General features: G+C 33.1%; 2 long non-coding RNA genes across 9 annotated transcripts in view; both read left to right on the forward strand.

Moving 5' to 3' along the window:
- The window catches only part of LOC141454691 (uncharacterized), a 55,503-nt gene that overhangs the window by 18,760 nt on the left and 22,273 nt on the right, over positions 1-14,470 (forward strand). The gene's annotated exons all lie outside the window — the stretch shown is intronic.
- LOC141454693 (uncharacterized) lies at positions 77-2,858 on the forward strand. Its single transcript, XR_012458902.1, has 2 exons — positions 77-913; positions 2,273-2,858. It is a non-coding gene; the product is annotated as an uncharacterized lncRNA (long non-coding RNA).

Genomic DNA, 14,470 nt, shown 5'->3' on the forward strand with positions numbered 1-14,470 from the left:
TCTCGGGGTTATTTTTGGTCATAGCTGGAGATTATTACAGTTTAAATTTCAATGTAAGTAAGTAACATATATTTTTTCTAATGATGATACAATTGTTCTTAAGTTTAAAAAAAATTGGTCTTTCTATTGTCTAAAAGTCTAAATGAAAGAACCTAGGCTTAGATTATGAGAGTGGTGGTGGTCAAGGAAACCTATGCCACCGTAAAACTCTCTAGATTCTGTAATAGTAGATTACATTTCTTTTTCATCATTTCTTGCCTGGATGCTCTCGCTAAGATCTCTGCCTTACTTCTTCGCCGTGTTGAGATGTTTGTTTTGGAAAATGGTCTGCTAAGTGAATGTCAGGCTGGATTCCGCTGTAGATATTCCGCGGTTGATAACCTCTTCACTGTGATTAATATTATTAATCTCAGACTTTTGAAGAAACGTCAGAAAACATACTGTTTTTTTGTTGATTTAAAGGCTGCATTTGACTCGGTAAGCCGTAACGCCCTCTTACTTAAGCTCTTTAATTCTGGGGTTTCTTTCAAATTTATTTCTATTCTAAGGAGCCTTTTTAATAATGCAGCATCTGCAGTGAGGGGTGTGGACTCCATTCGGAATTTTTTGATGTATCAATGGGCGTGAGGCAAGGGTGTATCCTAAGCCCTACCATATTTTCTTTATTTCTAGATGACCTCCCATTAGTGTTGGAGGGTGGTATATTGGTAGGAAATAGAAGATAAAAATTCTCATGTACGCGGATGATGTAGTTCTATTGGGCGATAATCCGGTCAGCATGCAAAGAAATATCAACTTCCTGGACTCTTATTGTGAACAATGGAATTTGTGACCGTCAATCTTCAGAAGTCCAAGATGTTGGTACTTCGGAAAGGCGGCAGATTAGCCGCTAGTGAACATTGGTCATTCAGAGGTGAGTCTAACGAAGTCGTGCGGGAATATCTTGGGATCCTCTTAACCCCCAGGCTCTCATTGGCTGGTCTTCTAAAGGAAAAAGCTTCGGTGGCGAAGCAGGGGATCAATAGAATTTGGGATAATTTCATTTCTCAGAATTTGGTTCTTCTTCGCTCCAAATTCAAACTGTTTCTAGCTGTTAGTCGCTCGATGCTTTGCCAAGTATGGGGTTTTCAGCGTTATGAGGAGCTGGAGAAGGTCCAGCGTTATTTTATCAAGAAACTGTTTGCGCTCCCTGATTCTACCCCCAATTTTATGCTGTACCTGGAGACTTCAGTTGATTTGATTTTTATTTTTACTCTCAGACTCCACTTCAATTATGTCAGAAAAGTGTTTTCACTCCCTATTTCCCGTTTTCCTCGTATAACAGCATCAGAAGTAATGAGTAAAAACGCCTCTTCATTGGAAATTTCTTTTTTAAAAATATAACTTGGAGTTCGATCTCTCCTTGGAGAATGTTTTGCAGTGGCGGTCTAGTATCATCTCTAAGCTACTACCTGCAATTAGTGCTAATCTTCAGGAGGAGTCTTTGCGGTCTACCCAGTCGTCCGCTCCAGGTTTCTTTTATACAAAGAGCTCGATCATACCGTCTCGCTCTTTAGTTTTAATGGTAGCGCAGCTGACACGTTAAGACTTATTGAGCTTCGCTGGTTGTTCATGTTGCAAGGAGAGCTGTTGTACCTGAACTACATACCATGGTATGATAGAGATACAGATATCTGTTCATTGTGCAACTCTGGAACCAAGGAGGACATTTTCCACTTTGTGGCTGAATGTTCAATTCTCAACGAGATACGTCTCCTTTGGCTTGGTCGCCGCTTGTTATCAAGATCTCGGTTTTATTTTTATCTCCAAATGGAGAATTGTAAACCTCATATCTTTTGCTCGTCATGCATGGCAATACCGTTATCAATTTGTACTTTTCAGTTATTAACAAATTATTGTTATCATTTATTTTATTTTATTTTTTCATTCTGCTTTTGGCTCTGGCTTTTTATTTTCCAGTACTTCTTCATTTATGTATTTACTTTTCTTTCTTTTTCTTTTCGCATAATAGTACTTATTTATGCATTTCTTTTTATTTATCTTGTAAATTAAGTATTATTATTATTATTATTAAATGATTTAATTTAATGTCTTAATTACTTCTAATTTTTCTTGTTGCAAAAATGTTTTCCTTTCTTTTCTTTTTTTTAAAAAAAAAGACTTAATTTTGCGCATGAAAAGAAAATTTTTCGCCCCAAGTAAATTGATAGAATAAAATCACTACTTTGTTTTTAAACTGCACTATTTAACATAAATTTATTTGATTGTTTAGATTATCTAGAGCTGCTGTTTAAGAGAGGCTATTGTCGAGTTATCATTTAATGTGCGCTCTCTTTAACGGAGGGAATGAGAAGATGGTGCAACTCTAGGCTGAAGCTACTTTGAGGAAGTAGGGCGATTGTGAACAGTGACCAGGCATGTTGACATCCATGAGCTTTTTCAGACAACACTGGATACTGGAAAAGTAGTTAACCATAAGGTTGATTTAACTTCGTACTTGAAAACAAAGATTTCAAATTTGGAAATATCTGTGCTTTATGCCAGCAAAGAATATAATTGCTATGACTGCTGTTACGAATCTAGGGATTATTATACCTGATCTGGCGGATTTGTTGATCTTTTAATTATTTATTCGCATATTCAAATATGCAATTGATGTTTATAATTGCAAACGATATTTCATCCTTATTTTTAGGGTATTTTCTTATTATTTCTTCCTTTTAGATGTAGTGGATTTTTAGAAAAGCGGGAAGGGGTATTTTTTAAATTATTTTCTGGGAAGTTCTTAGGGTATTCCTATTCCAACCATAAATAACCCTGAAGTACAACTTTTGAAAAATATGTTTTCCAATCATAAGTACACCTGAAGAGAAACTTTTTGTTTCCATTCCCAATCATTGACAATGGTGTTAGCAGATAATTTTGTATTCCGTGGCAACTCCACTAGATTGACGTCAAGACTTATTTTACAAAAGACACTACTATTCTGATGGACCGTCTCGGCGTGATTGAAGTTCGGATTTCAAGATATTTTTGGTCTGGCTGTACGATTGAAAGGATAACTTCACGTTTAAGTCTTACAATATCCGAAATGGAACATTGTGTTGTTTATTTTCTATTAATCATAAAAAAAGATAGGTAATTATATTTTTTAATTTTTAATGGTTCCACCGAATACAATGTTTAGCAGACAATCAATATTAACACTTGGTGGAGAGCATCTTAAATTAGATTGTCTTACCTTCTCCATTGTTAGGGGGCGCTGGCACGCGATTCTCTTCTCTCTTTTCTCTCGCTCTCTGCTCGGCATTCATTGAGTTCTTTAAAAACTGCTTAAATGTTTTTTGAAAATAAATTTTAGACTTTTATTTTGATTAAATTCATTATTAATGAACCGACTTACCATATACTTGCTTCTTTTTCACTTAAAAAGTCTCCTTAAAATAGAAACAAAAAATGTATAATATTCATTATTACACAATAAAAGCGATTAAAAGAAAATTCACAATTGAAGACACTTTAAAATATTCATTTAAAATGTGATTGAATTTAGCATAAATATTATTATTATCTGATAACACTGTCATAACTTCAATGTTAAAGTTTTGTCTTGTACCTTATCTTTTGAATATCTTGTTCTTTTTCTTCATTATTATTATAAATGTTTGACTCTGTTGTCTGACAGGATTCTAGTTCTCTGCTTTTGGAATTGTTTTCAGTTTCCCTCTTTCTATAATGCCTCAAGTAGAAAGGTTTCCTTTTTAGTTCCATTGTTTGTTGTAAATTTTTATTCTTTTCATTCTATAATGTATTTAAAATATAAATTTTTATTTTCTTTTACTATTTTTTAAGAAATGTATTTTTATCTTAAAGTCTAATTATTGTATTCTGTAAACTCCTTTGTAATGGTTTGTATAAAGTTAAATACAGATAATAAAATAAATGCATGGTGATTTGATTAGTGGAATGAATAAGTTCGTATTTATTCCTCTGGCTTTCAGTTTTCAAATTAATATTTTGCTATCAAACATGAGGAATAATCATTGTGAGATTCCTGTAGAAACTTAGAACGATTTTCTTCACGTTCCACCAAATAAGAAATCGCCAATAGATTTTGACTTTTTTTAAAGTGTAGAATAAGAACGCTTGTAATATTAATTGAATAACGATGATTGTTTAAAATTAGAGGATAGTTACTCTCTTTTAATCACAATTCTCTCTTTATTCCTGAGGTTTAGCAGGTTGTTTTTTGTATAACTTTCGGGAGCTTTTTCCTTTCTCATCCTAGGAAAGAAAAGTGCTGTGTTCTAAATTAAAATTAAATTAATTCTAAATTTTCTAATATTGTTGTATGTAAAGAGAAAACGCTATGCAGGCCGGCAGTAAACTCAGATGTAGGCAGGCCTTTAGCTAAACAAGAGAAGAGTGGGTAGCTAAACATGCTGATTTTAGATTTCGAGGTTTTACAGGAAAGGTCCAATTTGAAGTCTCCCAAAATCCGAAAAATGGTTTCAACAAATTAGTCTGGAGTGAGTAGGGACTCAAAACTAAAAATTGTAGAAAGATCTAACTTTATACTCTACTTAAGTACCAATAGAAGATACCATAATTTTCTAATTCAGAATTTATCTAATCCTCATCAATACAAGTAAATGATTAAACTCAAGTGTATTCATTCTTCTGAATCCTGACAATACTTTTCTAATCTACTATAAATAATTGAAATTATTCTATTTATCTATTCTCATTATTTATTATATTCCATAAGCATAAAAGATTCATTTTTCCAATGGCTTTTACTAGTTTTTCAAGATAGATAGATTTCAAATGTATAATCTAGCTTGTCCTTATTCAATTTTTGGTAAAAAATTCCACTTTTTCCAATGGTTTTTACTTCTTGCTTTCCAAAATAGATCGATCCAAGATGTACAATCTAGCATTAGCTTTATTATTAACTGCCAATTACCACTGAAATAAGAAGAAAAGTTCTACTTTTTTCAATAGTTTTAAATTATAGTTTTTTTAAATGGATACACCAAACATGTACTCCTAATTTCTGTAAAAGGTTGATGTTTCTGTATTTGACGGTTAATAACAAGACTAATGCTAAATCGTACATGGCAGGTTGATCTATTTTGGAAAACGAGAAGCAAAAACTAAGCATTTTCCAATGATTTCTGTTTCTTATTCTTCAAAATAAATCGACCCGACTTGTACAATCTAGCTCTGGCTTATTATTGAGTATCAAATACAGAAATAGCTGCATTCTTGACAAATTAAGAGACTATTTCCATATTTTCCAAAGGCATTTATCTCTTGTTTTCCAAAATAGAGCGACCCACATGTACAATCTAGTGATTTGTTTCTGTTATTTTTTTGTTTTTTCCATATTTCTTTATTTCCTTATTTTGAATTTCCTTATCATTTCTTTAAGCTACCATACGTTTAACAAGCTCCATACTTCAGAATTTAGGAGACTATTTCCTCTTTTTCCAATTGTTTGTACTTCTTGTTTTTCAAAATAGATCAACCCCACATTTACAATCTAGGAATGGCCTTTATATTGCCTAGCAAATATAGAAGCAGCATCATTCCAGAAAATTTTTAAAAAAGTTCAACATTTTTGAAAGGTTTTTACTTTTTGTTTTTCAAAATAGATCGACCCATCGTGTACAATTTACCATTAGCCTTATTATTAACTATGAAGTACAGAAACAGCAGTCTTCCTGAGAAATTAGGAGTAAATTTCTGCTTTTATCAATAGTTTTTACTAATGGTTTATCAAAACAGCGGACCTAAGAGGCGCAATTAAGCATTCGCTTTAATATTAACTATCAAATAAAGAAATGGAAGTATTCCTGAGTATTTTAAGGAAAAGTACCCTCTCTTCCAATAGTTTGTATTTTTAACAATGGAGCCTCCCAACAAGTACAATATAGCACTACTCTTTTAATTAATTAATAAAGGCTAAAATTGAAGTATTGAAGGAAAATTTGGAGACTATTTCCTCATTTCCCTACGGCTTTTATTTCTTGTTTTTCAAAATAGATCGACCACTCGAGTACTGTGTAGCATTACCCTCATTATTAACCAACAAATACAAAATCAGCAGCATTCCTGACAAATTAAGAGAGAATTTCCAAACGCTTTTACTTCTTGACTTCAAATTAGATCGACCCACATTCTCCAATGTAGCATTGGCCTTAATATTAACTATCAAATACGGAATCAACAGTATTCCAGTGAAACTACGAGTAAAGTTCTACTTCATCCAATAGTTTTTACTTCTTATTTTTTTAAATATATCGACGCAAGATGCACAATTACGCAATAGCCATAATATTAAATATCTCATATGTTACAGAAATAACTGCATTCTATGTAAATTAGAAAACTATTTCCGCTTTTTCTAATTGTTTTTACTTCTTGTTTTTCAAAATAGATAGACCCAACAAGTACAATCTTGCATTAACCTAAATATCAAATACAGAAAGAGCAGATTTCCTGACAAATTAAAAGACTATTTCCACATTTTTCAAAGGTTTTTATGGTTTTCCAAATTAGACGGGCCCAAGAGGCGCAATTAGGCATTGCCTTAATATAAACTATCAACTAAAGAAATAGAAGCATTTCTGTTAATTTTAGAGAAAAATTCCATTTTTTCCAATGGATTTAACTTCTTGTTTTTCTTAATAGATAGACCCAAGATGTACAATCTAGCTCTGGCCTTAATATTAAGTAAATAATGCAGAAACAGCAGCAATACAGTGAAATTAGGTGGAGATTTCTACTTTTTCCACTAGTTTTTACTTCTTGTTCTTCAAAATAGATCGACCCAAGATGTACAATCTAGCTTTGGCCTTAATATTAACAAACTAATGCAGAAACAGCAGCAATACAGTGAAATTAGGAGATTTCCACTTTTTCCACTAGTTTCTACTTCTTGTTCTTCATAATAGATCGACCCAAGATGTACAATCTGGATTTGGCCTTAATATTAACAAACTAATGCAGAAACAGCAGCAATACAGTGAAATTAGGAGATTTCCACTTTTTCCACTAGTTTCTACTTCTTGTTCTTCATAATAGATCGACCCAAGATGTACAATCTAGCTTTGGCCTTAATATTAACAAACTAATGCAGAAACAGCAGCAATACAGTGAAATTAGGAGATTTCCACTTTTTCCACTAGTTTTTACTTCTTGTTCTTCATAATAGATCGACCCTAGATATACAATCTAGCTTTGGCCTTAATATTAACAAACTAATGCAGAAGCAGCAGCAACAGAATGAAATTAGGAGGTGATTTTCACTTTTTCCACTAGTTTTTACTTCTTGTTTTTCAAAATAGATCGACCCATGATGTACAATCTAGCTTTGGCCTTAATATTAACAAACTAATGCAGAAACAGCAGCAATACAGTGAAATTAGGAGATTTCCACTTTTTCCACTAGTTTCTACTTCTTGTTCTTCATAATAGATCGACCCAAGATGTACAATCTAGCTTTGGCCTTAATATTAACAAACTAATGCAGAAACAGCAGCAATACAGTGAAATTAGGAGATTTCCACTTTTTCCACTAGTTTCTACTTCTTGTTCTTCATAATAGATCGACCCTAGATATACAATCTAGCTTTGGCCTTAATATTAACAAACTAATGCAGAAGCAGCAGCAACAGAATGAAATTAGGAGGTGATTTTCACTTTTTCCACTAGTTTTTACTTCTTGTTTTTCAAAATAGATCGACCCATGATGTACAATCTAGCTTTGGCCTTAATATTAACAAACTAATGCAGAAACAGCAGCAATAGAGTGAAATTAGGAGGAGAATTCTACTTTTTCAACTAGTTTTTAATTCTTGTTCTTCATAATAGATCGACCCAAGATATACAATCTAGCTTTGGCCTTAATATTAACAAACTAATGCAGAAACAGCAGCAATACAGTGAAATTAGGAGATTTCCACTTTTTCCACTAGTTTTTACTTCTTCTTCTTCATAATAGATCGACCCAAGATATACAATCTAGCTTTGGCCTTAATATTAACAAACTAATGCAGAAGCAGCAGCAATACAGTGAAATTAGGAGATTCCACTTTTTCCACTAGTTTCTACTTCTTCTTCTTCATAATAGATCGACCCAAGATATACAATCTAGCTTTGGCCTTAATATTAACAAACTAATGCAGAAACAGCAGCAATACAGTGAAATTAGGAGATTCCACTTTTTCCACTAGTTTCTACTTCTTGTTCTTCATAATAGATCGACCCAAGATATACAATCTAGCTTTGGCCTTAATATTAACAACTAATGCAGAAGCAGCAGCAATACAGTGAAATTAGGAGATTCCACTTTTTCCACTAGTTTCTACTTCTTGTTCTTCATAATAGATCGACCCAAGATATACAATCTAGCTTTGGCCTTAATATTAACAAACTAATGCAGAAGCAGCAGCAATACAGTGAAATTAGGAGATTCCACTTTTTCCACTAGTTTCTACTTCTTGTTCTTCATAATAGATCGACCCAAGATATACAATCTAGCTTTGGCCTTAATATTAACAAACTAATGCAGAAGCAGCAGCAATACAGTGAAATTAGGAGATTCCACTTTTTCCACTAGTTTCTACTTCTTGTTCTTCATAATAGATCGACCCAAGATATACAATCTAGCTTTGGCCTTAATATTAACAAACTAATGCAGAAGCAGCAGCAATACAGTGAAATTAGGAGATTCCACTTTTTCCACTAGTTTCTACTTCTTGTTCTTCATAATAGATCGACCCAAGATATACAATCTAGCTTTGGCCTTAATATTAACAAACTAATGCAGAAGCAGCAGCAATACAGTGAAATTAGGAGATTCCACTTTTTCCACTAGTTTCTACTTCTTGTTCTTCATAATAGATCGACCCAAGATATACAATCTAGCTTTGGCCTTAATATTAACAAACTAATGCAGAAGCAGCAGCAATACAGTGAAATTAGGAGATTCCACTTTTTCCACTAGTTTCTACTTCTTGTTCTTCATAATAGATCGACCCAAGATATACAATCTAGCTTTGGCCTTAATATTAACAAACTAATGCAGAAACAGCAGCAATACAGTGAAATTAGGAGATTTCCACTTTTTCCACTAGTTTTTACTTCTTCTTCTTCATAATAGATCGACCCAAGATATACAATCTAGCTTTGGCCTTAATATTAACAAACTAATGCAGAAGCAGCAGCAATACAGTGAAATTAGGAGATTCCACTTTTTCCACTAGTTTCTACTTCTTGTTCTTCATAAAAGATCGACCCAAGATATACAATCTAGCTTTGGCCTTAATATTAACAAACTAATGCAGAAACAGCAGCAATACAGTGAAATTAGGAGATTTCCACTTTTTCCACTAGTTTTTACTTCTTCTTCTTCATAATAGATCGACCCAAGATATACAATCTAGCTTTGGCCTTAATATTAACAAACTAATGCAGAAGCAGCAGCAATACAGTGAAATTAGGAGATTCCACTTTTTCCACTAGTTTCTACTTCTTGTTCTTCATAATAGATCGACCCAAGATATACAATCTAGCTTTGGCCTTAATATTAACAAACTAATGCAGAAACAGCAGCAATACAGTGAAATTAGGAGATTTCCACTTTTTCCACTAGTTTTTACTTCTTCTTCTTCATAATAGATCGACCCAAGATATACAATCTAGCTTTGGCCTTAATATTAACAAACTAATGCAGAAGCAGCAGCAATACAGTGAAATTAGGAGATTCCACTTTTTCCACTAGTTTCTACTTCTTGTTCTTCATAATAGATCGACCCAAGATATACAATCTAGCTTTGGCCTTAATATTAACAAACTAATGCAGAAACAGCAGCAATACAGTGAAATTAGGAGATTTCCACTTTTTCCACTAGTTTTTACTTCTTCTTCTTCATAATAGATCGACCCAAGATATACAATCTAGCTTTGGCCTTAATATTAACAAACTAATGCAGAAACAGCAGCAATACAGTGAAATTAGGAGATTCCACTTTTTCCACTAGTTTCTACTTCTTGTTCTTCATAATAGATCGACCCAAGATGTACAATCTGGCTTTGGCCTTTATATTAACAAACTAATGCAGAGGCAGCAGCAACAGAATGAAATTAGGAGGTGATTTCCACTTTTTCCACTAGTTTTTACTTCTTGTTTTTCAAAATAGATCAACCCATGATGTACAATCTAGCTTTGGCCTTAATATTAACAAACTAATGCAGAAACAGCAGCAATAGAGTGAAATTAGGAGATTTCCACTTTTTCTACAGGTTTCTACTTCTTGTTCTTCATAATAGATCGACCCTAGATATACAATCTAGCTTTGGCCTTAATATTAACAAACTAATGCAGAAACAGCAGCAATAGAGTGAAATTAGGAGGAGATTTCTACTTTTCCCACTAGTTTTTACTTTTTCTTTTTCAAAATAGATCAACCCATGATGTACAATCTAGCTTTGGCCTTAATATTAACAAACTAATGCAGAAACAGCAGCAATAGAGTGAAATTAGGAGGAGATTTCTACTTTTCCCACTAGTTTTTACTTTTTCTTTTTCAAAATAGATCGACCCATGATGTACAATCTAGCTTTGGCCTTAATATTAACAAACTAATGCAGAAACAGCAGCAATAGAGTGAAATTAGGAGGAGATTTCTACTTTTCCCACTAGTTTTTACTTTTTCTTTTTCAAAATAGATCAACCCATGATGTACAATCTAGCTTTGGCCTTAATATTAACAAACTAATGCAGAAACAGCAGCAATAGAGTGAAATTAGGAGGAGATTTCTACTTTTCCCACTAGTTTTTACTTTTTCTTTTTCAAAATAGATCAACCCATGATGTACAATCTAGCTTTGGCCTTAATATTAACAAACTAATGCAGAAACAGCAGCAATAGAGTGAAATTAGGAGGAGATTTCTACTTTTCCCACTAGTTTTTACTTTTTCTTTTTCAAAATAGATCAACCCATGATGTACAATCTAGCTTTGGCCTTAATATTAACAAACTAATGCAGAAACAGCAGCAATAGAGTGAAATTAGTAGGAGATTTCTACTTTTCCCACTAGTTTTTACTTTTTCTTTTTCAAAATAGATCGACCCAAGATGTACAATCTAGCTTTGGCCTTAATATTAACAAACTAATGCAGAAACAGCAGCAATACAGTGAAATTAGGAGATTTCCACTTTTTCCACTAGTTTCTACTTCTTGTTCTTCATAATAGATCGACCCTAGATATACAATCTAGCTTTGGCCTTAATATTAACAAACTAATGCAGAAGCAGCAGCAACAGAATGAAATTAGGAGGTGATTTTCACTTTTTCCACTAGTTTTTACTTCTTGTTTTTCAAAATAGATCGACCCATGATGTACAATCTAGCTTTGGCCTTAATATTAACAAACTAATGCAGAAACAGCAGCAATACAGTGAAATTAGGAGATTTCCACTTTTTCCACTAGTTTTTACTTCTTCTTCTTCATAATAGATCGACCCAAGATATACAATCTAGCTTTGGCCTTAATATTAACAAACTAATGCAGAAACAGCAGCAATACAGTGAAATTAGGAGATTTCCACTTTTTCCACTAGTTTTTACTTCTTCTTCTTCATAATAGATCGACCCAAGATATACAATCTAGCTTTGGCCTTAATATTAACAAACTAATGCAGAAGCAGCAGCAATACAGTGAAATTAGGAGATTTCCACTTTTTCCACTAGTTTTTACTTCTTCTTCTTCATAATAGATCGACCCAAGATATACAATCTAGCTTTGGCCTTAATATTAACAAACTAATGCAGAAACAGCAGCAATACAGTGAAATTAGGAGATTCCACTTTTTCCACTAGTTTCTACTTCTTGTTCTTCGTAATAGATCGACCCAAGATGTACAATCTGGCTTTGGCCTTTATATTAACAAACTAATGCAGAGGCAGCAGCAACAGAATGAAATTAGGAGGTGATTTCCACTTTTTCCACTAGTTTTTACTTCTTGTTTTTCAAAATAGATCAACCCATGATGTACAATCTAGCTTTGGCCTTAATATTAACAAACTAATGCAGAAACAGCAGCAATAGAGTGAAATTAGGAGGAGATTTCTACTTTTCCCACTAGTTTTTACTTTTTCTTTTTCAAAATAGATCGACCCAAGATGTACAATCTAGCTTTGGCCTTAATATTAACAAACTAATGCAGAAGCAGCAGCAACAGAATGAAATTAGGAGGTGATTTTCACTTTTTCCACTAGTTTTTACTTCTTGTTTTTCAAAATAGATCGACCCATGATGTACAATCTAGCTTTGGCCTTAATATTAACAAACTAATGCAGAAACAGCAGCATTACAGTGAAATTAGGAGGAGATTTCTACTTTTTCAACTAGTTTTTAATTCTTGTTCTTCATAATAGATCGACCCAAGATATACAATCTAGCTTTGGCCTTAATATTAACAAACTAATGCAGAAACTGCAGCAATACAGTGAAATTAGGAGATTTCCACTTTTTCCACTAGTTTCTACTTCTTGTTCTTCATAATAGATCGACCCAAGATGTACAATCTAGCTTTGGCCTTAATATTAACAAACTAATGCAGAAACAGCAGCAATACAGTGAAATTAGGAGATTTCCACTTTTTCCACTAGTTTCTACTTCTTGTTCTTCATAATAGATCGACCCTAGATATACAATCTAGCTTTGGCCTTAATATTAACAAACTAATGCAGAAGCAGCAGCAACAGAATGAAATTAGGAGGTGATTTTCACTTTTTCCACTAGTTTTTACTTCTTGTTTTTCAAAATAGATCGACCCATGATGTAAAATCTAGCTTTGGCCTTAATATTAACAAACTAATGCAGAAACAGCAGCAATACAGTGAAATTAGGAGATTTCCACTTTTTCCACTAGTTTCTACTTCTTGTTCTTCATAATAGATCGACCCAAGATGTACAATCTAGCTTTGGCCTTAATATTAACAAACTAATGCAGAAACAGCAGCAATACAGTGAAATTAGGAGATTTCCACTTTTTCCACTAGTTTCTACTTCTTGTTCTTCATAATAGATCGACCCTAGATATACAATCTAGCTTTGGCCTTAATATTAACAAACTAATGCAGAAGCAGCAGCAACAGAATGAAATTAGGAGGTGATTTTCACTTTTTCCACTAGTTTTTACTTCTTGTTTTTCAAAATAGATCGACCCATGATGTACAATCTAGCTTTGGCCTTAATATTAACAAACTAATGCAGAAACAGCAGCAATAGAGTGAAATTAGGAGGAGAATTCTACTTTTTCAACTAGTTTTTAATTCTTGTTCTTCATAATAGATCGACCCAAGATATACAATCTAGCTTTGGCCTTAATATTAACAAACTAATGCAGAAACAGCAGCAATACAGTGAAATTAGGAGATTTCCACTTTTTCCACTAGTTTTTACTTCTTCTTCTTCATAATAGATCGACCCAAGATATACAATCTAGCTTTGGCCTTAATATTAACAAACTAATGCAGAAACAGCAGCAATACAGTGAAATTAGGAGATTTCCACTTTTTCCACTAGTTTCTACTTCTTGTTCTTCATAATAGATCGACCCAAGATATACAATCTAGCTTTGGCCTTAATATTAACAAACTAATGCAGAAGCAGCAGCAATACAGTGAAATTAGGAGATTTCCACTTTTTCCACTAGTTTTTACTTCTTCTTCTTCATAATAGATCGACCCAAGATATACAATCTAGCTTTGGCCTTAATATTAACAAACTAATGCAGAAACAGCAGCAATACAGTGAAATTAGGAGATTCCACTTTTTCCACTAGTTTCTACTTCTTGTTCTTCATAATAGATCGACCCAAGATGTACAATCTGGCTTTGGCCTTTATATTAACAAACTAATGCAGAGGCAGCAGCAACAGAATGAAATTAGGAGGTGATTTCCACTTTTTCCACTAGTTTTTACTTCTTGTTTTTCAAAATAGATCAACCCATGATGTACAATCTAGCTTTGGCCTTAATATTAACAAACTAATGCAGAAACAGCAGCAATAGAGTGAAATTAGGAGGAGATTTCTACTTTTCCCACTAGTTTTTACTTTTTCTTTTTCAAAATAGATCGACCCAAGATGTACAATCTAGCTTTGGCCTTAATATTAACAAACTAATGCAGAAACAGCAGCAATACAGTGAAATTAGGAGATTTCCACTTTTTCCACTAGTTTCTACTTCTTGTTCTTCATAATAGATCGACCCTAGATATACAATCTAGCTTTGGCCTTAATATTAACAAACTAATGCAGAAGCAGCAGCAACAGAATGAAATTAGGAGGTGATTTTCACTTTTTCCACTAGTTTTTACTTCTTGTTTTTCAAAATAGATCGACCCATGATGTACAATCTAGCTTTGGCCTTAATATTAACAAACTAATGC

This window comes from Rhodnius prolixus, unplaced genomic scaffold, assembly GCF_049639745.1.
Source record: "Rhodnius prolixus isolate KJV_2025 unplaced genomic scaffold, Rpr scaffold_9, whole genome shotgun sequence".
NCBI lineage: Eukaryota > Metazoa > Arthropoda > Insecta > Hemiptera > Reduviidae > Rhodnius > Rhodnius prolixus.